General features: G+C 46.4%; 2 protein-coding genes across 7 annotated transcripts in view; one reads left to right on the plus strand and one right to left on the minus strand.

Moving 5' to 3' along the window:
• The window catches only part of LOC147128400 (prospero homeobox protein 1-like), a 32,179-nt gene extending 31,742 nt beyond the window's left edge, over positions 1–437 (minus strand). The window contains exon 1 of one of the 2 annotated variants that reach the window (XM_086018081.1): positions 253–437. The gene's annotated coding sequence lies outside the window, so the exon portion shown is untranslated. Of the gene's footprint in view, positions 1–2; positions 58–252 lie in introns of those variants that run through there. The other variant, XM_086018082.1, reaches the window with a different exon arrangement.
• snx9b (sorting nexin 9b) overlaps positions 1–27,664 on the plus strand; it is a 152,837-nt gene that overhangs the window by 57,928 nt on the left and 67,245 nt on the right. For 2 of the 5 annotated variants that reach the window (XM_086018086.1, XM_086018089.1), the window contains 2 exons: positions 8,356–8,504; positions 22,385–22,717. The gene's annotated coding sequence lies outside the window, so the exon portion shown is untranslated. Of the gene's footprint in view, positions 1–882; positions 976–1,025; positions 1,234–1,518; positions 1,583–8,355; positions 8,505–22,384; positions 22,718–27,664 lie in introns of those variants that run through there. The other 3 variants (XM_086018085.1, XM_086018084.1, XM_086018088.1) reach the window with 3 other exon arrangements.

Genomic DNA, 27,664 nt, shown 5'->3' on the forward strand with positions numbered 1-27,664 from the left:
ACTTTAAACTTTCCCGTCGCTGGAACTTCATCCTCACGAAAAAAAAAAAAAAAAACCCCACCGCAAAACCTTGCCACTAAATGTTCAAAAAAGTGACGAAAACGACAATGAGTGCCTCGGGGGGGGGGGACTACGTCCATGATACTTAATTCATTTTTTTTTTTAAATGTGCGGTTTTTTTTTTTGGTTTTTTTTCTGACCGCCCACCGGCGCGCACCGAGAGGGGAGGTATCCGACGACAAGGTTACTTACCCCCGCAGATGATGATGATGATGACGAGGAGGAGGAGGAAGAGGAGGAGGGGGGGTTACCAAAAAAAAAAAAAAAAAAAAAATCACACACTCACTCTCCACGACAAAAGATAGAAGAGATCACCGCGCTTGTGCCGGGGCGCTTGGATGGCGGAATCAAAAGGGAACAAACAACCCCCCCAAAAAAAAAAAAAAAAAAAAAAAAAAAAAAACCCCAAACGGAACAAAAAGCGACTGCAGGAAGATGCGAGGAGCTCTTTTGGCTGCCTTCCCTTCCCCTCTTGCTGGACGCGCAAATTGCGAGTAAGTGCGAGAGAGGCAGAGTGCGAGCGTGCGGCTGTCTGCCTGCCTGGCTGGCTGTCTGGATGGAGCAGGACGACTGGATGCAGCGGTGCGCTCCTCCCCGGCCACTAAAAAAGATTCACTTGAAGACGCGGCTGAAGGAAGCCGGAAGACGTGCAAGCGTCACGGCCGACGGGGCGTGATGTAACCGTGGCAAGCCACCAATAAGAGACGACCCCCCCCCCCCCCCGCCGCCCCACAGCCCTCCACCTACTACTCCCTCCCATCCCACCTCCGCCCCCCCCCCCCAACAAGAGGAGAACCACGCGCTGAACTTGAACCGGGACCCCCCCCCCTACACACACACCGAGCTTTTTCTTACCGCCCCCCCCCCGAAAAAAAAAAAAAAACCCCAAACGCATTTTCAACCTGCATCGTGCCAGTAAGAATCCTTCTTTTAATGTTGATGCTTGAACATGAGAGCACCTTTGAAAAAACTTTGGATATGTATTGCATGCGCTTCTTTTTTTTTTTTTTGTTTGTTTTTTTGGTTTTGTTTACTTTTGTACGACAACCGCCAGCGATGAAGGCTCCTCGCACAAAATGACGCACGCGAGCGTTGCGCGCGTGGAATTTGCGCTCTTGTCAGACTGAACGACAACCGGATTTGCCTTATTTTGTGCTCTTGAGTCAAATTAAGGTGAAATCCCACTTTCATATTTTCAAGCGTGTACATCTGCAAGAAAATGTCCCGCAAAATGCGACAAGCGTTGAATGTTTTTTACGCGTCACCACAGGTGGAAATGTCCATTTAGTTGCTTGTTCAATTCATTAGAACGTCTCTTTAAAATTCGAGGAGTCTCTTTTGTAATTCAATTGTGGCTTTGTAGCGCGGTTATTATTATTATTTTTTTTTTACTTTTTTACGATGACTGTAACGGGTTTCCGCTTTTGCATACGTGTCGTTTTTGCATTTCTCCTCCAGGTTGTGCACATGTTGTACGCCTAATTGCTTCCCTCCCATCTTCATTTTCCACAAGAGGAAAAGGGTGAGGTTTTTCTTTCCCATTTCGCAAGTTCTTTTCGTTCCTTTTTTTTTTTTCAAATAATTATAACCAAGTCAGCAAAGTTTGTTGCCCCTCCTGCCGAACCGGCCTTCTTCTTCCTTTCTGGCTGCACTTTCTGGGGGAAAAAAAAAAAAAAACAACTGATAATGCCAGAGCCGAAATGCGGATGATGTGTTCTCGTGTCGGCCCACAGGTGGATCCACTCGTCGTCAATGTAATTGTCACGCCGAACCTCTTTTGGGCATTGAATGTACTGACACATTTATTAGTGCTAACAGGGGGGGGCAGGCCGAGGGGAAACGATATTGCCCCCAGAGGTGTTAAAGGTGTCGTTTTATTGCTTTCCCTTATTATTCCAATTTCTATTGATCATTTTTCGATTCTAAAAAACTTTTGCAGTATTTATAATGTGTCATTTTATTCGGCAGGAGAAGAATCAATGATTAGTTTCCCAAAGAAAAATAATAGAAGAGCGAGCAGCTTAAAAGCGGTTTTTTTCCCCCGCGGAGGAGGACGACGACGATGATGATGATGATGATGATGATGATGATGATGATGATGAAGAAGAGTAGGCGTCGGACTCTCACACAACCTGCCTGCCGATAAAGAGTCCTTATTGGACACTTAATCTATTCCATTTCACCAGAACATGCAATGATGTTACACTTCATCGAATGACAAGACTCCAATCAAAAATCAGCCTTAATAGCACGTATGAATGCGGTGCGTAATGCTTTTTTTTTTTTAATATTCTGGGGGCGCTTTTTAGCACCATATGAGAGTGAAAATATTAGAATCAACTCCCCCGTATGATGCGGTACATTTCAACACTGCACGCTGACGCCACCATAATAAACATACTGTTCAATAATCACCCTTACGACCGTCACAATAAAAAAACAAGCGTTTCCCGATACGACTCTTGTATTGGATGCGTGTAGAACGCGCAGGTGTGTGTTCGTATTAAAGCCGCGGTGTCGTCGCTATTAAAACGAATCAATTGAGTGTGGAAAAAAAGAAAGAAAAGATCGCGTTGGCCATAATTGGTGCGCCGTCGTGAAATAACACACAATTTGCATACACTGTTGTTACTTCTTGGCTGTGAGAGCTGGCAGAGTGTGGCCCTCGATGACCCACATCCCGACTGGTGATTATGGGCTGCGCGTGTGTGTGTAAAGTTTGTCACACACAGCCTCTCTAATTCAAATATGCTGCCTTATTTGCATGAAAGGGCCCTTGTTAGATTAAACATATAGGCGAGAGAGCATAATAATAAGAGACTTCGGGTCATCGCGATAATAATGACAATAATCTTAAATGCCGCAAAGACGCAATTATATTGAGTCCAACCTCATTAAGAATAAGTGATTAGTAAAACATTATCGACACCATAGTTGCATTTGATTTCAGGTTTAGTCTCATCGTGTCGGTGTTTACATTTTCATCCCGCAAGCGCGTTCACGTGGCCGGCTCGAATGACGTCATTAGAAGGAGCTCGACAACGGCGCTGTGGAATTGAATTAAAAAAAAAAAAAAAAAACGCTAACTCGCTCAAAGTAAAACGCCACCCCCCATTTAGCGGTTTTTTTTTTTACTACATATTTTTTATTTCGCATCAAGGCGGAGCAACATGTTGCTTTTCACACATTGGACGTCTGTTTGAATCGTTTTGGATCATAATCATGTTTCATTATGATGCTGGAGATTTCAATTGTGTTTTTTGTGGGGTTTTTTTGGGGCGATGTGTAAATAAAGTTTTGAGTTCCACAGCAACAACACAGACAGCCACATGGCAGCCACTCAAAAATAATCATTTACAAGAAAAAAGGTAGCAGAAAACACGTACTTGTTGCTATCCCTTTATTATTCCGGCCACTTAAGATGTCAAATTTGAAATTGATTTAAAAAAAAAAAAAAAAAAAAAAAAAAGAATTAAAAAAAAAAAAGGGGTATTTTTTTCTCCCAGGGACAGATGAACTTTTCTGTCCGGTGGAGGAATTTGAGTTTTGCTTTTGCGATATGAAGAAATTGAAGTTGCTCATGGACACACACATTCCCTCACTCACACTTGCGCACGTTTACGCTCTCACAGGCACTAATTCACTCACACACACCTCACTGAGAGGGCCAATTAAGAGTACTGGGTGATGTGAGAGGCTTCCTATAGGGAATATGCTGACAAGTAGCTGTAGAGTAAAGCACCTCTCTGTTCGGTGGCTTTATATATATTTTTCTTAACAGCGGCGCGTCCAACTACCTGTTGACAGCCTCTTGTCTGGCCCGTGTATCTCCTGTCACCTTTGACCCCGCCACCTCGACCCTTTCGCTGACCTTTTCACACCAGGGCAGGCTGCCCGAGGGTCAGCTCACCATGAGGGCCGTCTACTCAAGCATGTGCGCTGCCTGTAATCACCACCCGAAATAATAAGTACGCTCAAATTCATAGAAAATGAGGTTTGCTTTTGGAATGAATGAATCAATGTAAAATTGCCATTTAAAAAAAAAAAAAAAAACAATTTTTTTTAATGAAAAGTGTCTCTGAAGTTGCACAAAAATGAGACCTGAGCAAATTAGAGGTTGCGCAATTTGTAGTTTCAGATTTGGATTTAGTCAGACCGTTTTGAATGGAACAATCGCAAAAACCAAGGTTCCACTATTGATATTTAATACAGAGCGGTCTCCTTTTTCGCAGTGCTGCCTTTGGAGTAATTTTGCCTCTAGTTGATCGCGTCGACATACGCCCGCTTTTGATGTTTTTTTTTTTTTTTGTTTGTTTTTTTTTTACAATGGAATTCTGTTCGGCTTTTCAATACGTCTCTCGCCCCACGATTATCGAAACCGATGCAACACAACCCCGCTTAATATAACGGCACGCAACAGTGTTGGGATAAAACGCCCTTGCGCACACGTGTACACGCACGCGCACACTCGCGGCACGTTCAAAGACTTCCCCCCGTGGACATTGGCGTCTGCCAGCGCGGCTATAAATCACCCTGATGCTGGTGCTGAGGGCAAGGCGCACCTTGTCCACTCCTGGGCTGAATAAACCATAACATCCTGCCTCTCGTGCCGCCCGCCGCCCTCCAAGCACGACCCAAGAGAAGACCCCCCCCCCCTTGTCCCCCAGCGGACCCCCCCCCCCCCTCCACCCTTCCTCTCCTCCCTCCCTCCCTCCATCTCTCCAATGACTTCCTGTTTGGAGAAGGGGATGAGAGCTAAACAGAACAAGGCCAGCAAAAACAGCAGGAAGCCGGCGTTTAACCGGAGGAGGTCGGCGGGCCCACGGGCTCCTTTGCCTCTTACCTTCGCGTGTGCGTGCCCCCCCCCCCGCTTTGCCTCTGGACCCGGGGTGTCAAAAACCATTGCGTACTAACAAATAATCCCCCCCAGCCAGACAAATAAACCTCAAATGCTTTACAACAATAAACAGTTGGACTTGCGTCAGCTTCTCAAACAGTTTTTCAAAGCTCTTAGAGCCATAAGTGATGCAATCACTAAAAATGACGACATAACCGAGCAGTATAGCTTAGGAGGCTTCTCCCGTCGGTTGGTTTAGTGCAGTTGGCACTCTGAAATCGCACAGCCGGCCCCCCTCCTATTGGACGCCACTTCCGACGTCAGCGCGACACTGCCGAGTTCGTCGACGGCACGTTGCTAAGTTGAGTGTGAAAAAGGCCTTGAAAGCGAACCATTTTCAACAAGGAAAATGAAATATAACCGGACTATTCTCACTCGTCATTGTCTAAAGAACATCCCGACTTTCAATCTTGATTTCTTGGGTTTTTTTCCCTCAATTTTGGTGAGATGAGCAAAATTCCACCGATTAGCTGCAGTAAGACTTGCCGGCGGATTCCGATTGGCCTCCTCTGCCGCTATGTGGCAATTTGTTTGCGAGGTGACAATTGAGAGGCGTGTGCAGCTCCCGATAGGTCACCGCTAACTTATCAATATCTGCAAACAGAAAGCTCGCAGAATGGGAATTGAGAGGATTAGTGCTGGCTTTTCCCTTGCCCCTTGTAATCATGGGCGTACCGTTGTAAGTTCCATTTCATTTTATGCTGTTTTTTGTTTTTTTGTCTTTGCTGCCCTTAGCTCCCGCCCGCAGGCCTTGACTTTGACATCTGTGCTGTGGAGAAAGTGCAGCTTTTGTGGGAAAACAAACAAAATCAAAATGGGTTATTATTACTACAGAGAGCTCGTAATAGCGCATCGCTCGCCCAGAGGAGACATTAAAAGGAAAGGTGAACCCAGAAGAAAGAAGGTGCCAGGTGTCAGGTTATCTGCTGATTGTTCCCCTTGATTTTTACGGCCTCACCGGGAGAAGCTGAGCAAACAAAGCGCCCGGCCCTTGGCTCCACTTGAAGGTCTAACTGGAGACAAAAAATGCGCTTAGAATCAACGTCCCGCCGCCTGTGGAGCTTGGCGTGCCACCACGCTACTGATTACTTCCTCCTGAAATTACCTTTCCAAGTACAAGTGGAACGTCTAAAGATGGAATTCTTTGGCTTTTGTCCCAATACTTATTCAAAAAGAAGAGCTAATATCTCTTTCTCTCTCTCTCTCTATATATATTATATGTGTGTGTATATATATTATATGTGTCTATATATATATATATATATATATATATGTGTGTGTATATATATGTGTATATGTATATAAATGTGATAACATGCCGATTAAGAATGTCATTTCATTGCGTGTACAAAAGGCAAAGGTTTATTTTCGGCCGTCGGTCTCGGGACGCGCACGGAGACGCGCGTGCGCAAGAATAGCGCGAGGCATGTGTCTATTTATACCAGGTCTGTCATGGTCACCGTAATGTTCAGCTTGTATTGGGAGGAGACGGCAATCACCTTTTTATTCGTCCCATGAGCACCTTCTTCCACTCAGCTGCATTGTACTGGAGTGTGTCCAGTGTGTGTGTGTGTGTGTGTGTGTGTGTGTGTCAATGCCACACCACCGTTCCAAATGCCTTCATGCCCACGCATGAAGAGCACTGAGAATAAACCTTTGTCTGTCTCTGCTGTCCAGTACATGTTCTGGGGTGGGGGGGGGGGGGACAAACAAAAAAAAAAAAAAAATGTACACATGAAACATTTGGCGATGAAATTCGGTTTGTGAAAAGGTTAGGCTACTTGTGGAACAATTCTATTTTTGGATAGAAAAAGCTGCTTTTTAAGGAGGACAATACAATTTGGGTGGAAAATAAAACACTCCAATGTGGGCTAAAAAGTTTTTTTTTTTTTTTTTTGTTTGCAGAGAATTTTTAAAATGTAATATTTCTTTGGTTTGCGGTGGTAAATTTGAGGGGAACAAAAGTATGAGAATGAAGTTTCAGGAAATAAAATCACATTTTCTGGGGGAAGCCTTTTCATTTGCCCTTTACATTTTTTTTTAAGAAATTAGATTTTAATCTTACAAGAGTAAATGTGTTTTTTTTTTCTCCTAAATACCAATTTGGAGGGCTCATTTTTAAATATTTGGTGGTTTGGGTACTGATAGAAAGTCACATGTTGGGATTAAAAAAAATGGTGTAATACTTTTTTAAAGGGCATATTCCTTTTTGGAGTATTTCTTAAGTAAATGCGAACCTAGTGTGGAAAAACACGGGGAGACGTGAAGTAACCTGCTGCATTTATCTTTGAAAAGGAACCTAATTTTCGGGGCGTTGGAACACAAAATCTTTCAGCCTTTCCTTTTCCTTCCTCGCTTTCTCCTTGTAGTGCATTGACGCCGAGGAGGAGGAGTCCTCAATTTAGCATGCGCGACAATCACACACATTCGCCTGCGCCGCATTCCGCTGATATTCCGTGCACGGTATTAGCACGCGCGCGCCTTCGTTTGGAACACCTTGGCATCGGCGTCTTTAACCCGAGGCCACTGTCGATCCCTTTTCCTCGCAGGAATCTCCTCTTCCTGTCTAAAAGTCGATCTGCCACTCACCGCGGCCTCCCAGAAGTGACGCGACAGCCACTTTATTGACCCGCTGACCCGTGAAGACACACAAAACATACGCGCGTGCGCGCGCTAACCCTGACTCAGGGCTTCTTTTCTTTCAAGTAACCAACGCTGATGAAAATGATTCTCGTCTAGTCAGCACAAGCTGAGCTGCGACGTTTGTGACCCCCCCGAAAGGATGTCCTCGAAATAAACTGGCGTGGTTGTTATTGCAAAGTGCAACGTGGAGGTCTTCTCGTCTTAAAGGGGACGGAATATGACAATTTGACATGATGACAACTTGTAGATGGATGACACAATCTTATTTGGGAAATAAGATCAATTTCAAAAGAGTCAAGTTAAAAAAAAAACAAAGTTACATGAAGTGACATTTTGGGGGAAAGGGCCACACTACAGTGGTGCCTTCAGATACAAGCAACCCGACTTAGCGTCAAACTAAACGTCAAACAAAGTGAATTGTAGGTTGTGTGTTTAAAAAAAAAAAAACATCTACCGATACACTCTAAAAACAACACAATTTTGGGTCGAAAAGGACCGATCCGACACTTGGGCCAATTCGACCCAACTTTCCGGGTTGTTTTGTGCAAAAACAACCCCCAAAATGGGTAGTTTTGTACAAAACAACACAAGAAGGTTGGTCAAATTGACCCAATTTGTGGATTGGACCATTTTTGATCTTATTTTAACCCCGACTGTTTTTAGAGTGTAAGATGGTCTGATCTTGAGCCACTTGATGACATCCACTGTTGCTCACATGCTCTCTCTCTCTCTCTCTCTCTCTCTCTCTCTTCCAGAGGGAATCGCGAGATTACGCGATGGTCACTTAAGAGGAGGAAAAAAAAGGCGCCCGCTTAGTTGAAGATTATCCGTTAAAAGGAAGGCGGACGGCCTCGGAGACGGATGAGAGACGAGTGGGGAGATTGCCAGAAGAGGCGCGGCGAGGGTGAGTCGGTCGCATGCTGTTAAAGTGCCAGTGGGTGGGGCTTAACAATAATAATAATAATCATAAAAAAAAGAAAAGAAGACGTGATGGAAAGTGGAGATGAGCGAGAGAACGAGCGGAGGAAGGCGGCCGGGGAGAAGCGGCGATGGAGAGATAAGGAGGAAGCAGGAAGGATGAGGGCCGGCGATGGATTAGGCAGGAAAAATACAAAAACATTTTGTTGCTTTAAGGCCACAATGCAGAGATTTAGTCGCAAATCGACCAACCAAAAAAAAAAAGGCAAAATAAAGCTCTTTGTATAGTTCAAGAGTATTTACAGCAGTGCAAATGGTTAAAAAAAATGGGCAAATATAAAATATGAGGCTTCAAATATGGGGAAAAAAAAATCAAGCCGTTCTCTCTGCTGAATGCGCCGAAAGCTCACCCCACTCAACTGTTTACCAAAAAGCATTTCTGCCACCCGAAAAAATTGGATGGCACATCGTTCTTCTGCATTACTACATGTTTGAGCCATGAAAAGATTTCCGCTTTAAGCTTCTGGTATCTGGGATTTGCATATGCCCCCGTGTCATTGTGAGGCTTCTCCATGTCATGACAATGAGGCACTCTAAAGTAACCACACTGTCAAGTCTTACTTAAAAATAGTTTTACAAATCCTTTGCTTTTTCTGATTTCTCTCCGGTTGTCAAGTCTCCCTTGTTTTGTTGTATTTTGTTTTTTTCAATTCTTTGCTCTTCTGCTTTCTCTCCCTGTGACGTGCATGCACTCATGGGTGACAACAAGGCACTCTCAAACAGGTACACCAACCCAAAGCCCCGCGCTGTCCACGCACTGGCTGCCAAGTCTAACTTCCCCCAAAAAACATTCTAAAAGTCCTTCGCTTTTCTGCTTTCTCTCTGTGACGTGCGCGCGCACTCAATGCTGACAATGAGGCGCTCTAATGTAACCACGCTAGAACAAAGGCCCAGTCGCCACACTGACCCCTCACCTCACCTCACCTCACCGGGGCGACCAAAGCCTTATCCTAATGTAGATTGGATGTTCAGTCTGATGCACAAAGAGAATGGGGGGGGGGGGGGGGGGGGGCGTCGCCTCCTCCTTCAGGCAACTCACGCACGCGCACACACTGAAGAGTATCACAATGTTGCCTCATCCCTGAATTTGAGGATAAATACTGTTTGTTGGTCAAGCAGGTCATTAGTGAGTGGCGGAAAAGAAAAAGTGTATGTGTGTGTGTGTGTGTGTGTGTCACAGTAATCCCTGTGAAATCCCGATTTCTCAATCCACGAGCTCAAGCTGACACTTTAAATAAAATCATTCTAATCCCGCATGGTAAGAGAAATGAAAATGAGGAGATTAACGTGCGTGTGTGCGTGCGTGCGTGTGTGTGTGTGTGTGTGATCCTCTTTCCGTGGCTTCTCTGAGACTGTCCTCTTTCCCAACGTAGCCAGAGACGGCAACCCAAGTGTTCCCCCTGTCCCCGTGTGTGTGAGGGGAATACAGTCATTGGAGGTTGATCCAATCAAATGATGGACAATGATCTCTCATTCTATTAGCCCCCCCCCCCCCCCAACAACCCCCCCACCACCACCACCACCCTAAATGGAATTCACGCAGCGGGTCTGCGGTGGCCCGCGAGCTCATTGTGACATCAAACTTGAGCCGAGTCAATCGTTCTCCAAGTGCCTTTTTGCTGCGTTTGTACGAGTGACGGCGCAAGAGGAAACGTGTCCAATTTGGTCCCCCCCAAAAAAATGGACTTGACCTTTTTCAATATTGCGATTGTGCTGGCTTCCCGGTGTAGTCAAGTGTGGATTAGGGTAGAAAGAAGAGAATGAAAGAAAGTCAATATATTCGGCACGCAGTTACAACAAATGCAAAAAAGTTCAAAATAAATAAATAAATAAATGGTGCATGTATTTTAAAATCAAATTCTACAAACAAACTGTATTCCATTAATAAATCTAGTCAATATTGTCAAAACCTTCTTTCTTGCACAATGTAGGAATCCTTTCAAGAAATTTTTACAACTCACTAAATTAAATGCCTTACTTTTCAAAATGTAAAAATATGTATTTAAAAATGCTATGAAAATGTGAAACAATAAATAACTGAACTGGAGATAAATGTTCATATGATATCATGTCTCATCGCTGTCAGGCGGAAACTAAATGTTGTCAATTTCCTTTGTTTTTTTTTTTTTCGCCAATCGATTCTGTCGGTCCGTCCCCACTTTGTCTTTTTTTCACACATTTCAAGTGTTGAAAACGTCTCGAGAACAAACCTGTTTGCTTTCAAGTCAACCGCTTTGATGCTTCGGTGCGGAAAGGAACCGATCGGCTCTGAAAGTCAGGTTTTCGTATCGCTTTCGCGGTTTTTGTTGTGGTACTATTGCTATTTTGTTACTGGAAAGTGCTTTGTTACGGCTGTAGCTGCTATGAAATAAAGTTGCGTGGTATTGTATTCAACAATTAGAAACGCAAAATAAACACGTGCAGGTCAACACGCGGTTGATTGTTGGACGGGAGCTCTTGGGAAGTAGGTTAAGCAGGCTGGGATCACCTCGCCGTGCCCTCGGAGTGGGTTGACGCGGCGGGTTCGGGTGGGTGGCTTTGGCTGAGGTAGGGGGGGGGGGGGGGGGGGCAATAAAAAAAAAAAAAAAAAAGAAAAAAAGATGGCGAAATCTTCCGGGGGACATCTGTCACAGGGAGTTGCTATTTTTTTTTTTTTTTTTCCAGCCGGCTCGGTGACCCGCAATCCTCTCGCTTGAGCGACCGAGAACTAGAAATGGGGTTGAGCCCCTGCGCCAGGGCCGCGGAGACCCTGTTGGGGGGGGGGGGGGTGTCACTTTTTATGTCCAATTCACGCCACCGCGGCTTTTGCGCGCTCCTCTTTGTACTCCACCCAACGCGGCGTTTCATTGAAAAGACAAAAATGAGACTCGAATGAGAAAAATGAGAGCGGCGCAGGTGTACAGTAAATAATCACGCCTCTGACACCGACGGCACAAAAGGCTCATTGTGAGTGGCCGAGGCCATTCTCCTTTTTAATCTGGGATTATGTTATATTCCCGTCATGATGGCAACACGGGAAACAATGCTCGGGTTCATGGGAGGAAACGCGCCACGGTGACGTTAACGCCTCGGTCTGACATATTTCACCATTACGTGCAGTATGCTTCGCTCACACGCACACGCGTGCAGATTAACGACGCATACGTACGTGACATACTTAAATCACGTCATGATAATACCCTGGTTATCTATTTATCTGCTGTTTTGTCTTGTGTGCTAAACATTCAGATCATTTTTTTTTTTTTTTTTTTTCATTTGGAATTTAGAAATACTTCGATTCGAATACAAGGTGTAATTGTTCCGTTATTCGTGATATAATTATTTAGTTCATTCGAAAGTTTGGTTGTGTCTAATTGTTGTAATTTTTGTCAAACTAATAACAGTTTTGACTGTTTTCAAACGTGCAAAAGGTCAGCAACAATAATAGAAAAGCCATCACATACTGTATCTTAGCCTTTAAGACTGTTAGCGTCACGCTAATGCTAGCACATGGTAACAAATCAGCATTGAGGTGTGATCATCCATGCTGGCCAGTAAATCAGGACAGTCTGCCTGATAGAAAAAAGCTTGTCTTTTCATTTCGGGGGTCCCAGGTGCTCGCGACGTCACGCGTGGAATATCGTGGCACCGCTGACACACACACACACACACACACACACACCAACCAATTCACAGCCAAGGCGTGGTAATGAAGTCGATGTGTTGTGATGAAACTAGTGTAACAATACTTCGTTAAATGCAACATATTTAAAAAAAAAAAAAATCTATATATTTTTTTTGTAATTGTCATTTGAAGATCTGCACATTAGCCTGAAAGGTGCGCCAAAAACGTTCTAGTATGGCATCATCGCTCACCTAATATCCTAACATTATTAGCATTTACGGCGTATCATCCGCTTATTCCATGACTGTTTATATCAGTATGTACGGCGTTCCTGTGCGTTTAATTACGGTAATGGTGTATTTATGCATCCATTTGCATCTGTGTGTGTGTGTGTGTGGGTGTGTGTGTGTGTGTGTGTCTAAGTGCACAGGCATGTCCGTGTCCAGTCACCATCTGTCTGCTAGCTAATCGGTTAGCAGTGGGCTAACGCAGCCTCTGTCTGAGTCAGCACCTAAAACAAACATGTCACATTTTAACACCAAGTTTTTTTTGTTTTTTTTTACACTGGTTAACAGCAAATTTGAATCAGAGTTAAATTTTTGTTTGACCTTGACAAAGTTGCGCAGTACAAATCACACCTGAAACTAACCCTTAATACATAAATATGACTAAATATATTACTCCTCTACTATTTTGCTATTTTATTTATGATTAAAATCTGATGTGCTGTGGAAAAATTAGGGCACAAACAATTATCTACAAATTTTGAATTGCATCTCTGAGTTTGTCATTTTAAAAGTCAATTGAGGTGCTTGTTCCATTTTTTTTTTTTTTTTTTTTTTTAAATCTTTTAGAAAATTCTACAGGTGTGGCGGCCACATGTCACATTGCTATTGTACGTTTTGTTTTGCTCCATGTGTTTAGAGTTCCCGTGACATTGATGCTAATTTCCGTTAACCCGCCTATGGTATTTTGCATTATATGTTAGCATGAAGCTAACTGACTTTGGCGCGACGAATTTCTAATATTTCCATCCCAGTGTCATTGGTGGCTTGTCCAGTAATCTGGCAGGTCGCACTTTGATACTCCGTCACCCATCAGGTCGAGTGTTTCTGGGGGTGGCGGAACCCATCAAAGCCCCCCCCCCCGCTGGAAGCCTCCCCCCGATGGCCACGCTCGGCAGATGGCCTCAAAGAGAGGGAGCGCCGACACCCGGCCAACACATCCAGCTTTCAAACAGAGCGTCAGAGGAGCAAATGGCCTGTAAATATTTCATACAAACATTCGCAAACGGACACGGCTGAGACGGCTGCCTCGGCGTATGCGTGCGCGCGCCTGGGCAAAATCAAAGACGGCTTGATTAAATATTCGGTAATCACACCCTCAGAGGTGAGACGGACGCGTTAACGTTAGCAACTCGACTACTCTCATATTGAGGCTTTTGGGTCACATTGCTTTGCTTGAGTCAGACTTTTTGTCCGATTTTTCAAGGGCCGCGGAATATTGTGTGTTCCGTGCCAATAAATGAACGGCGGTAAAGCTATAGGCACTGGCCACCATCTTGGCTGTCAGTACAGATACTAAAACGCGATCATCAAAGGCAGACGAGCAACGGTCCCAATTCCCTCCCAGCGCCAGACGCTTTCCTTGGAGCCTGCGCCGTATCTTGCGTGCGTAACCTGTCTGCTAATAGCCCATAACCCCTGCGCAGATCGGTGGAGGTTATGCTATTTGCCGCACGGTAATTGCCCTCTTCATCAGTACTCTGCCGGCGCAGGCGGCGCCGCTGCCAGCCCCGGGGTCCTCCTCATGTCATTAATGCGCGATTAGGGCCGGCCGGGGAGCCGCGGTTGGGAGGTTAAAAAGCCCCTGACAGCCCTCATCACGAGGCGAGGAAACCCCGAGTACGTTGACGGCGATGGGAGCCAGGCTCGCGGCGAGGGGGGCCGCTGCCAAAGCGCCCCAAACGCCCAGGCGGAGAAACACATGAAAAGCGAGCTCACCTTCGGCCGTTTTGTACCTTCACCGAGGACTGAATCCAACTTTTAATAGAAGCGCTATCGCGTTGCGCTCGTAGAAAGTTGAGCCTCGCCGATTAATCGGGCGGTGGGTTTCATAGGCCGATATTAGCGCTCTTAAAATTGTCACTTTTTTCCTCCAGATTTTGATGTTTAACTGGGAGTCCGTTTTTTATCGATTAGTAGCACAGCAAATTATTATTATTATTTTTTTTACTAATTAGTGAACTAGCAGGGGCGGAACTATGTGCTGGCCACGGGTGGTCATGGCCACCAGTTCCACTCCTCCTGGCCATGTCGGTGAAGTTTTTGATAGCTGCCACTTTTTCTTCAATTTTCACATGGAGGCAGGATTCTTAGACCCCCTTGATACTCTGCCACAATTAATTCAGAGGAATTCAATATCAAGAGTCAATATCAACCATCTGACTTTCACATCATAGCAAGCAAACAACATGGCCGAGAAGTCCTTTTTTATCATACCATCCACAGTCAGGGTTTCAACACAAGCGTCAGTAAAAAGCAACGTTTAGAATTGTGAAAAACAACGAGGTTTTTGCGCCATTGTGATTTTTCGATGTGCACAAGGAACGAGCCATCGATCCCCGCATGCAATTGAACACCGATTGGCTGTTGGCTCGCACATCAGTGCATGAGAAAGAAGGAAAGAAGTAGACCGACTTGCGGTCACTCCTCTTTTTATCGCCAAATGTTTCACGCGAACCAAACAAAGACATTCAAGTCCAATCCCCAAAAAACAAGAACGAGATTCGCAAAGGCGTTTGGCGTTCATCAGGGAATCATATGTCGTATTTAATTACACAAAGTTGGCCGTTCGTTAGCTCCAACCTGCCGACGCCGGCCGGAATGCCAAATGACGAGGGCGCTCTGCGGGAATTTGCCGCTGACAAGTTGAACTTGACGCGAGCAATCCAAGCGACAAGCCAAAAAGTGTCCGGCCGTCAGCGTGTCACGACTTCCGGGCCTCCTTCAAGTTGACGTCTTTAACACATGAGAGCGGCAACAAAGTTATCGGGCCGGGAGGAGAGATGAAATATAAATCAAGCGTCCCCTCCCTTGCCCTTCCCCCCCCCCCTCCCTCCCCGGTGAACAGGTGGCTGAGAGGAATGAGAGGTTGCGCTAACTTGGCTGTCATCGTGTTTTCCGACAAAAAGCCGCAGCCTTCCAAAGCCAAAGCGGCGTGAATTATACATCTATGGCTGTAATTCTCTCAGAGGAGGAGAGGCGAGAAAGGGGGAAGGGGGGGGGGGGGTGTAACTGGGTGTGGGGTTTTGGGGGGGGGGGGGGGCGCAGCGTCGGGTGATGGAAGAGGATGGAGCGTTCCAGAGATTAATGGCTGAAGCGCTCGCCTTTGACGCAGCAATACTTGGCGCGGCGCGGCTCCCGCCGCTTATTGGCTTTTCACAGCGCATTTATTTCTTTGCCTAACAAGCGTCGCTGTCACTCTGTCGGAGGCGCCTTTCAAGCCCGCGGAGCCGCAGTGCCGGCGAGGAACAAACACGGTGAGATTGTGACGGGGGCCGACCGGCAGACAAACGGGAAGCTTGAATAGGTCAACACGCGACAAAGTTTCAAGGGAAACGGAAGTGTCCTAAGCGAAGTGTTTGCCGCAGTCGGTCCACATTTGAAAATGTATATGAGCGAATTGCAAAAATCCGTCACATATTCACAGTTCACCTTTCACGCACTCATGTCCAGTGAAGAAGATGAAGAAGAATGCATTGAAAGTTAGCGTTAAGCTACCAGAGAAACATTTGACAGCCCCCTGTCGTTTCAGACTGGCATGGCTGCTTTAGAGCGCCTCGTTGTTGTGGCGTGGAAAAGCCGCGCTGCCTTCAATTGATGACATGAACACATGAGTTTTTATTTAAATTATTTGAAATGAATGGGTTACCAAATAATTGGTATATTTCATTATTATACTTACCATTGTATGAATTACAGTAATAAGTAATCATTTATTTTTTAGCATTTGATATTCTTGACACAAAAACTATTTTCAATTATTTTTTATTGGTTCCATAGATACATAAACTGCAATAATGATCCATGTTAAGTCATGTAATTACTTTTTTAAAAAATACTTTATTTGTATTCTTAAAGTGACCTGAAGTGTGGCAGATAAATGGATTCAATTTGAAAATAATTCTTTGCAAATATAGTTTTAATAATGACATGAGCACACTTTTGTACCATTTATTTATTTCAATTGTTTTGAATGACCTTGGATTAACAAAATAAAATAGTTGCATTATATTTCAAAATGTCCGATATTTAAAAGCATTTTTGTAGTTTCCGTTTTTAACAGAGCTATTTGCTATTTTTATTGATTACACACACACAAGCTGTCGTAACGATATCTCTTGAAATGATACGTTTGGTGCTGAACAAGAATATTTCATTTGTATTTCTAGAGTGACCCGAGGCGTAATAGATAAAACTCTAATCTGTATTCATCCCCCCTCACGGGAGCTTGGACTGTCCTCTCTTTTGGCTCCTGCAGCCCCCTCCCCCTCCTCCACGTCTGTGTTCCAACATAATCTGTCCGGGGGGGGCTGTGACCTCCGCATCCCCCCCCCCCCCCCCCGGCCCCCCCCGCCTGCGGAATAAAAAGGGAGCTCAGGCCGGGATGACAGCAGAAGTCTTCCAAGGAGTTCATGTTACCGCATGTCATAACAACAAGAAGCTACTGTTCCCCCAGCAGGTTCCTTGCCCCTTTTGTCTTGGAGGGGCTGAAACTGAATATTAGCATGAGAACGCCAGGCGGCGGGGGGGGCTTGGGTTGTGTGCGGGGGGGGGGGGGGTCTCGTTTCATGTTGCCCCCATAGCTGCGCAACACAAAAAGTCACAGGGGAAGAAAATAAAACACACTTGAAGAGGCGCTAAAAGGCCTTCAGGTGCGCGCGGACGCTCGCCGGGCCCTCGGCGGCCACCAAGAGGTCACCGGCTCACTTTACCCCCCAGCTTCACTTTCCTCTGTCACTCACAGCTCTGCGCCATTCACGCGCCAGCCGGGCCCAACAAAGGAGACCGCGGGGGAGCCGCCGGAGCCTCGCGCGCGCGCGCGCGCAAACGCCGGCGCTTGACGGGCGCTTTGTGCTCGTCCGTCAGCCGCGTCCCGGCTCTCCTGGAGAAGCCTTCAGTCAGCGCGCGGCGCTCCCTCAAAGGAGGAGTCGCGCAGCTGTGAAATATTGATGGCGGCGCACGAGCTGCAATGCAGTCTGATGACCTTTTCACCCTTTGGGGCAAACAACGGGAACTTTATGAGGAAAATGACAGACAGGGAGCGAGCGAGTGGACTGACTTGTTTACGGCTGTCGAAGTGCCAACCAAGATAGCATTTAGCATTAGCCAAAGTAATCACCAGTCACCAGATTGACGAGCGATGTTCAAACTTTGTTTTTGTTTCTGTCGAAACAGAGGGAGCAGCCTCCTCCTCTTCTCCGCTTGAAGCCGGTCACAAGCCGTGCTAATTGCTAAGCTAAGATTGACATGGCTAGCGCGTTGAGTTGAATTGAGCGAAGTGCTTGGGTGATCGAGTTCTCTTTTCACAGATGCCTGGTTGGCACTGCGTTAAAGCGCAGCAAATCCAACTGAGTACAGAAAACTAGCAACAGCAAATGAATAAAAGTCCGGACCGTGGGGAGAAAATCGACTCGCTAAACTGAACCGGAAAACGGAAATTATTCCCCCCCCTGGTTTCTCCTGGAAATGTATTTTGAATGTTTATCAGCATTTTTTGAAGAGGTTTTAGGCGCCGATCATCCGACGATCTTCCTCTTTGGAATGGCGACGTTTGAAGGAATCAGACGCAAATAATGCAGCGACCAGCGCCCGAGCGCGTCGGAAGTTTGACATTCCTGCGGGCGATGCGTGTCTCGTTAACAAGCGCGCTTGGATTCTTTTAACGGGAGTCGATAAGGCCCCCTTTCCGCTTCCCGAGCACTCACTCACTGCGAGCTGATGCCATTGAGCGGGAACAGGGCAATAAAGGGGGGGCCATGGGGGGGGATAAGGGTGCCCTCTTAGAAAGGCCGCTTTTAACTGCACGTGGCTATCAATACAGCTGATAGATTTCCACGGAAGGAGATCAGAGAGCGTGATAAATAACCAAGGGGAGTTATTGTTGTGCTGTTGTTGGCCATACCTCGCCGCTTTCAAAGGCGCGCATACCTGAAAGTGCGCTTTCGACAAAAGGCACGGCGCTTCAGAGGGAGCGGGCCGAGCGAGCGCGCGGGGCCGACGGCGGCGGCGGCGGCGACGCCGGCTCGCCGCTTTCAACTGGCTTTTGTGGGGCTCCGTGCAGATGTCACCAGCTGTTCCCCCCGCACGGGGGGCTTCCCCGGCGCCCCACGTCGCCTCCGGCCACGTCCGCCGACACCTTTCAAGTGTCAATCAGGAGGCGGGAGGGGCTTGAATGCCAAGTTGGGGGTTTGGGTCACTGTCCTGAGAACAGTGCCAGCGATTTGGCCATTGATTTGTCCCCCCCCCCCCCCCCCACCCCACGCCGCCCCCCACCCCCCCATCCCGCCTGCCCGCCCGCAGCCCTTCCATCTCCAGCCGCTCAATAGCAGAGAGGACGGAGCCAGCCGTGCACAGACAAAAGAGGCCCGTGGGCAAGGTTAGCTGGAGATCACACACGGCTGCTAGGCTAGCGTTAGCCGCCGCGTTAGTGATTAGCGATCAGCCGCCTGAACGCAACACAAACAACCCTCCCCCTCGTCCTCCTCCCTGCTCGGGGCGCTCCTTGTTGCTCGCATAGAACAAGCGTGAGGGTGACCGACCATTTGTCAGCGAGGAAAAAGTCACGTGGCCCTGATTTGAGTCCAGGCTCAAACGGTCTTTCCATGATTTTTTTGGGGCGTCTTCCTCAAGTCAATTCTCCTGAAAATGGTACAAACTGGTGACAAAACTGGAAGAAAAAGCAAACGAGGCGCGCAACTCCAAGACTGCCGTCGAAAACGGGACGTCAACTTGTTGGGGGGGCGACCCAGACGAGGTCAGCGGCGAGGACCCGTAGACAGGAACCCAAACAATCCCCTAACGAGCATTCACACGCCGCCTGTCAAAACAGGCCGCTTTCACTGACGGAGCGTCGGCGCATCTTATCAGGCCGTGTAAAGTAGGCCTATCGGCGCTGGCCCGCCGATAACCTCCGTGCCCGCGTCGTAAAACAAAAGGCCTTTGAAGTGCGCAGGAACCCGCTCCATTGGCTGTGATTTATGAAGTGAGGGGGCCCGGACCATCGCTGACCTTCGTGCTTCCTGCCGTGTCGTTGCTCGGCGGCCCGACGAGAGAATGCCTGCGCCCAAACACGCCATTGTATGTCCAGCAGACTGCGGCGAGGTCAGGGTCTTCTTTGCTGGCCTCACCGCGATCACAGGCTACATTTAGATTCTAAATTTCAAATATTTATGCCATGAAATTGGCATAAATATTATCATTCATTCAATTCCAGCAGTCTAGTCTTTTCTTTTCATAGTCTTTCTCTTGGTTGCCATGCTAGCAGTGAATGGACATTTGTGAACGATCGATTTCAACTAGCAACGTTTTTGTATTGTATCAATGGGTTTCCAAAACTGCGACATGGTAGTCGAAGGTCACCTTCGTGTGACTGGAACACTCAAGTGCAGCCTCGCGCTGACCTCTTAGCTTGTTTGCTAACAAGCGGGCATCAGACGAGAAACCAAAAGCGGAGCGACGGGACCTCAGGCGGCACAACACAGAATTAGCAACATGCCTTCCCAACAGATACATTTATCACCTCTGTTTGACTTTTAATCGATGGCACATGCCCAAGAATACCACTTTCGACTGCTACATATTATGTTACTGCAACGCTCGATTGTGAGTAAGTCACGCTGGCAATGTGGCTAGCCTTGGCTTGTTCACAGCGCTCATGCTAGCTTCGTATTGCTCGCGCTGCTGTTTTGTTGACGCCGGATATCGTTTTCCGTGACTACTTATCACGACTACACACTTATACAGTGGTGAAATTCTTTAAACGCAGCCTGTACTTTTAGTGAAGGTTGTATGCTGGCGACTTGTGGCGTCAAGCCGGCCCGACGGTATGGATGTGTCACATTGTTAGTGTTTATAGAGAGACTGTGTGTCCCAGCTGCCGTGTGAATGACAGGAAGCTGTTTATATATATAGAAAAAGTCGTTATATTTAGCCGCTAACTTCAATGCTAATCTCAAGGAACAGCCACTCGGGGAGTAGGCGCTATTACTGGATGCATTTTCAGAGTAACGCGGGAGGGGGGGGGCGGGCGTCGAGGGGGGGGGGGAATTCAGGGGCCGATGATTAAAAGTCCGTCGTAAAGATGTTTCCTGGCGGCCGGACAAGAGATGACCCCTGTCGGCGTTTGGCGTCACAAAACAAAAGGAGGCCAAATCGCTCCTGACCGACAGACGCGTTTCAAAACACAACTTCAGTCGAGGGGTGCGCGGGTGGGGGGGGGTGCGGCCATTTTTTTCCGAGAGCTAATGTCCGTTGGCGTTAATCACCCGTCATCGGGAGTGTCGTTAAACGTCGCAATCCCTCCTTCGCACGTCACCTCTCAACAATAGGAGAAAAGTTGCCTTCCAAGTGGAAAATTCAGGACTAAAACGCTAAGATTTGGCCACTGATTTCTTTTTAATGTCATCGTAGCTCAGGTTTGGGTAGCGTTAGCGCGTACGATGGACTCTTGGAAATTGAACAACATATTGAGGCTTTTAACAGCTTGCAGACAAATGCTGTGTTCCTGAAGGCGCGCAACTTTAAATTTAGACTTTTTAAAAAACTGAAAAGTGAACGACGAAATCGGCGATATAGCGTAACAAGCATACTTTTGTTCAACAGAAAAATTGCATCGTTTTCTACTAATCACAGGAGACCTTTTGTAGAAAATCCAACAAAATTTGGGTCATAATAGCTTGTCTGTTGTCGCACTTTCAGACAAAGACCAAAAGCCGCAAATGACCGGGGTGACCTCGGCTATCCTGCCACACGCCGCTGCCCCCACCCCCAAACCGCCCCCCCCCCCCCCCCCCCTCTCCCCCCGTGACCCTCCCCTACCATCAGAGTTCATCAAACGCGTCAGAAATCAAGAGTGGCTTCCTCAATATTTCCTCATCGGCCTCCTGCACTTGTGAGCGGCAGTCTGAGGTCTCGCCGAAAGCGCCCCGTCGCCCCCTCCCCCCACCCTCACTTCGGGCGAACCCCCTGGTTGTTTTTCTGATGCCCTCCTGCGAGCAGTGGAAAATAGCAGGAAACGTATATCTGTCATTGTCCATTCAGGAGATCACCTGTAAGGAAACGAAGCGGCCAGCAAGTGCTGACACAATCATCCCTGCGCCTAGCAACACATCCTGGTTCCGGCCCAGACGCCAGGGACCGTACAGTACGGCCCAGCTACTCCGCTTCCTGTGCTGGAGGCGGACGGCGTGTGTGTGTGTGTGTGCGTGCGCGTGCGCGTGCGCGCGCAGGGTCGATCATCTCGGGCTCCGAGGGGGAATTCCAATGAAATCATGACTTTTTTTGTGTGGTGCCAATGAATGAAGAATTGAAGAGGTACAAATGCAGCCAAGCCGATAGGATCGAAATGTGTTTGTCGAAGTGTCGCCGGGCAAAACAGAACAAGCGACGCCCGCCCCGCACGATGGGAATAGAAAGTCAGACCGCTGATAAGGACAAAAATAATCAAGAGTGGCTTCGGGACCGGGAGGCGGCAGGGTCAAACACTGAAAAGGTCTTGTTGCGCGCAAAAGCATCAAAAGTATTCCAAAATTTAAAAAAAAAAAAAAAAATAGAAATTAGCAAGTAGATAGTAAAAAGTGTACTCCTAAATAAAAATGAAAATTAATTCAATAAATATAATGTACGGATGAATGCAGCCCAAAAAAGGATGGAAAAAAAAGTTAAAATACATGAGAAGATACAGATATATAGTATCAGTAAATGATGAAAAAAAGAATTCATTTATAGTTAGAAATTAAAATAAAAATGTCATCTTCTTTCCCTTTCCTCAAAGTGATGTTATCTGATGGTCTCAATAAGCACTTAGTAATGCTTTAAAACGTGTTTCAAGAAGTTTAAATATATTGAACGCATGTGGGAGGGGTAAAATGACTTCAAGAAAATATTTAGATATATATTTATTGTCTCTCAATTTTGCAGATTTTCACCCGGAAGGCCGAGACGAGGTTCGCCTGCGCATCAAAGAGCGAGCGAGCGAGCGAGCTGACCTCCAGTGGCTTTGCCCGCCGCGCTACCTCGCGTCACCCCCAGCGCCGCCCGCCGCCCGTCAATTTGCTCCGACTTCAATCGCACGCGCGTGTTTTGGCCGCGCCTGACTCAGCAAAGGCAACGGACGCCGTTTGATGTGCCGGTGGCGCGGCGGCGCTGTTCCGCCCGTTGACAAAGAGCGCCAGGAAGCGGCCGCCTCCGGAGGCCTCGGGACCACATCGTGTTTATCCTGAGCGCGACCGCCCTGCACCTGGGACGCACCAAGTAAACAAAACACACTCACACTCAACACGTGACGGGAGTCAACTATTATTGTTAGATTTAACGCAATTACAGAAATTATTACAGTTCCAGTCCCCATCCCAACAAAAAAAAAAAAAAAAATGGAATGTGTCTTCCAATGAGGAAAGTAGCACTCAATAATATTGTACTTTATAAAAAAATAAATAGTAGCACAAGACTTGAAATAACTTTTGATGACTTCATTTGAGGAGCAACTTTGCAGGGTAATCCCCCGAGATATGATTAATTAAACAATAGAAATATGACAATATCACGAATGAACAATTGGTTTCCTATTTACTTCACATGTTTTATTTCTTCACGTGAATAGCGTCAAACTGTTTTCTTCCGAAAAATCCGAACGGGTGGATGGTCCTTTAGCAAAGCTAAATTGATTTGATTTTGAGAACTTTTATTGTGCTGATCTTAAAAGTCAAAATCAAAACTCAGGACTGTATTGTGAAAACAAACAATAACAATAGTGATATTATAAATGTTCATTATACTGTAGTAATATACTTTCAGTCTACTAAGCCACTCCCCCAGGGTGACGTGTGCCCTAACGTAACATAATTCATTTCTGGTCCTGTTTAGCTACACGTGTAGCATTCATTACATCGTTTTCTCTCCAGATGCTTATTAAATGACCTGTTTTTGTTGTTGCAAGTTGTATACCCTCCGATTTAGCTATCCGCTTCAATTTTGGTGTTTCATGATTATATGATGTCAATCTTAGCCTAGCTTAGCAATTAGCATGGCTTCCCCGTCTTTCCTCGTCATCCCTTTGTGAGAATGATACTTATCAGAACTGTAGCTTGTTCCAATAGACTCCGATTGACCCAGAAGCGAGTCCGCAACATGTTTAGCCGTACTGGTAGCCAGCCGAAGCTAGATGCTAGCTAGCTAGCTGGTGCGGCGTAAGTAGCACCAAGCTTGCCGTGTGCGTCCAACCTAGTCAAACTTTTTGGGACAATTTACGGGGTTTGAAAAAACTTCAAAATCTGTCATTCTCAGTTTTGCTGTTGAAAGTGTTTTAATGAGGCACGAAATGAGAATTTTGACTCATAAATTGCCATTTATTTTGAGCCTTAAAATATGGATGAATAGAATGCAAATAATTAAACCGTGTGTGCATCATGATTACAGTGGACCCGAAAATCGGTGCATAAATGCCTTCCATTATAAATGATGTGAATTTTTTTTTTTTTTTATTAACCAAAAAAATGGGGATAAACTTCCAATAAGCATTTTCTAACTCTTGGCCACTTGGCAGACACAAACGAAGAAGACGTTTGCAACTACGAAATGACTCAGTAAATTGCAGTAATATTCATCAGTTTTCACAGAGGATAAAGAATATGTGCAAGTACGAGTATCATTTTATTGTCTGTCTACCTTTGTTGCTGCAATGTTTGTATCCAAATATCCATTGCTTAAAGGGCCAGTCTCCATCAGCTTTACAGATGCCGCCGTCCCCCGTGTGAACGGGCTGAGCAAACGTAATGAATGCTAAACCGGGGTCTTTGTTGCCAATCAAACCGTCACCGAGCGCGACGTTCGGCTCGTCTTTGAGAGCCACTCAAGATTCTCACCCACTTCAAACTTTCAATCACGCGCGCGCCACCGTCGCTCCATTGTCTCATGCGGCAGCACCTGTCAGCAGCGTGTTTGAGTTGCACATGAGAGGGCGACTGAACGGGGCGTGGCGACCTGGACGACGCGTGCGCGTGCGCGCATGTGTGCTTGTAACAAGCTATTCCTTGTTACATTTCTGCGTGCGCGCGTGCGATGAATCCACTGAGCAAAGACACTTTAAGCTGTTAAACAGCTGAGTGTCAAAGGGCTCTTGTGAGGGCCTCGTGGCGCCTGCACTGACCCCTCTAAACCGCGCACACACACACACACACACACCCACGTGTGTATCCACACGGACACACACACGCAGATTCATCTTAGCTGCCCAGACGCAGTGGTGAACTCAGCTGTCGCTATTTCTCATTTCCAGAGGACATGACAAGAGCATGTGATGAGGATATACAACAAGCATGTGTGTGCGTGAGTGTGTGTGTGTGTGTGTGTGTGTGTGTGTGTGTGTGTGTGTTAATGCCACTGTCTCTGTCGCTTTGTCCATGCTTATTAATAGCCACTTGTGAGCGTACGTTTGCCTTGAATCACGATCACGGAAAAATATCATAATCCCGATTATTACGATTGATCACGATTAATGAACACGATTATTCGCTTTGTATTCATTCAATGACCCCCCACAAATTTAAATATCATTTAAAAGGACACACAAAAAATACCTTTGTCAAAAAATATTTCTGGACAAAAAAAAAAAAAAAAAAAAGGATATATATTTTTTATTGTATTTACCTTTTTTTTTCTCCAGTGATTCTCAACCTCTCTCAAAGTCAAAAGTTTTCTTTACAGTGTTTTGAATAATAAAGTGTCATCATTTTTCCAGAAATGCATCGTAATTAATTCTAAGAGATATTTACGAAAAAAATCGCATCACAACATGCGTGTATTGTAATTCACGCCGTATGATAGAGAAACTGCATTTTTTATCGCCGCCATCAGCAGCAGGTGTCATTTTTGCAACATCGGGGACAACAATTAGAGGAAATGGAGTCCATTCATTACAGGCATCATAATGCCTCGTTGTATTTCAAAGTAGTTTGTGAGTGGAAACGTGCACGTCGGTGGCATTAGCAAAGGCCCGCCCCCGCCCCCGCCCCCTCCCGTCAGGGCTCCCGTGCATCTTTATCGGAACCGAGCCGCGTCCAGATTAGCATTCTAATGCCGGGGCATTGTTTAGCAAAGCACTTTCCTTTGGCCTCGGAAACCTTCCTTCCCTCCGTTGCTCCCTCCCACTTACTGCCCCGCATCTCCGTGCCGACCTCCTGGTTGTGCATTTGCAGCACCCGACCGCCGCCCCCCCCCCCCCTCGACCCAAGTCCCCCCTACTCAGCCATTATCTCCTCTTATCTCTTTCTAAGTCCCCCCCCCCCCCCCGGTCCAAGCCCTGAAAATGGCCTCATATTGTTGCTCAGGAGGAGTTAAGACGCTCTTGGCTGCACTGAAACGTTCCCAGCAGATGTTTCGCCATTTGAGCGCATTTTACTGGCCGGGGCTTTTCTTTCTTTGATGGAGGGAGGGAGGCGGAAAGAATAGAATAGATGGAGGGGAGGGAGGTTTTAAACATTAGAAGGCCAACAGCTGGTTGCTTGGCTTCCTCCCTGGGTGCATTAACCTCTTTGGCCCTCTTGCAGCAGTGCCAGGGCAAGGAGCCTCTCAGCATCTGGAGCTTAAAAAAAAAAAAAAAAAAACAGCATCAATGTCACCAGTGGGGGGAGCGAAAGGCCGGATGCAAGATGGAAGCGAGCGAGCAAGATTGCCGCCAAACATTTGCATCCTAACCTGAAGGGAAGAGTGGAGATGACATTCACCCGTTGCGGGCCTGCCCGGAGAAAACGTCACAAATGTCGTCAAGTCTTTTCTAATATTGTATTTTAGAAAAAACATTTTGGGAGAAATAACTCAAAGAATTTCCCAGCGAGCCGGCCCGAATCCAATCCGCGATCTGAACAAAAATAATTCACCCAACCTTGGGTAAAAGTAACCCATTCGCATCAAAGTGGATTATGCAAAAAAAAAAAAAAATTTGTGAACTCTAAAAACAGCTGGGTCGAAAAGGGAACAACACAACTTTTTTTGGGTTATTCACTTAACCCAAATATTTGGGTCAAATGAACAACCCACCAAACAACTGAACAAAAATTGCATCGTTTTGTATAAAACCCCCAAACTGTTTTTTTTCTGTACAAAAAACCCCAAAAGATTGGGTTAAAAGTTTGGGTTGTGTTGTGGGTTATTCATTTTGACCCAACTTTTATGGTTAAATGAATAACCCAAAATGTTTGGTCGGTCCCTTTTTGACCCATATTGTTTTTTTTTTTTTGAGTATGTTTACACTCTAAAAGCCGCTGGGTCAAAAACTGGGGTCAACTCGACCCAGGTCACGCTCCGTCCCTTTTTGGATCAACAATTGGGTTATTTTGAATGTAGTTGTCCTCAAAATGGATCTCATGCAGAATATTTGATCCCTCTCAAACTTGCAGGTTTTAGTTGCCCACGTTGCATTTTGCTCAGCTCGCGCGCGCAAGTGTCGATTTTCACGAGTAAACACGCCGATTGTCTGCGCGTCTCTCGACCCCTCAGCAGCTGCTTTTCCTTAAGCTATTGCCGTCATCATCATCATCATCGTCGTCATCACCGTGACTATCATCGCAGTCGATCATCGTCATCATCATCATCATCGGGCGGCTGCTTGAAGCCAACAAAAGGCGCGGGCGTTCACAATGGGCCGGGGCGGCTACGAGGAGCACATCAAGGCTCGAAGCAAGCGAGCAGACAGGAGCTGTTTGAATAGGCCGCCGCCCCTTTCTTCATCTTTTGACTCGCCATTGTGGCCACTTGTGTGTTCAAGGGAAAGGTGTGCGACAATATGGGCAGGTGCTCTGCGTTTTACCTCGCTGCCGTTTGTTAGCACAGGGAGCGGGCGCACAAAAGACGCACAATGGTCAAGGGGAACGCTCGCCCGCCGACACTCGAACGGGCCAAAGCGTCATCGGGGACGCCATTGAAAGTGGCAAAATGAAAACGTCTTCCCAATCGGACACACCGCAGGGAAACGTGCCTTGGCTTTTTTTGACAACTTTTGACCAGTAGTGTCTGTGTTTTAAAGTGGCAGTTGTTTGGAGGTCAACGTCCGTCAGGGGCGGAGCTATGGCACAGGCCCACCCAGATTGACAGACTGCCCACACAGTGAAAAATTTCATTGTATTTTTTATGATTATTTTATTGAATATTAAGAATGGCATAGTTGTGGTTGTCTAAAGAAGATCAGAACTTCATATTATTTGA

This window comes from Filicampus tigris, chromosome 20 (genome assembly GCF_054856515.1).
Source record: "Filicampus tigris isolate MCC_2025a chromosome 20, RoL_Ftig_1.0, whole genome shotgun sequence".
Lineage (NCBI taxonomy): Eukaryota > Metazoa > Chordata > Actinopteri > Syngnathiformes > Syngnathidae > Filicampus > Filicampus tigris.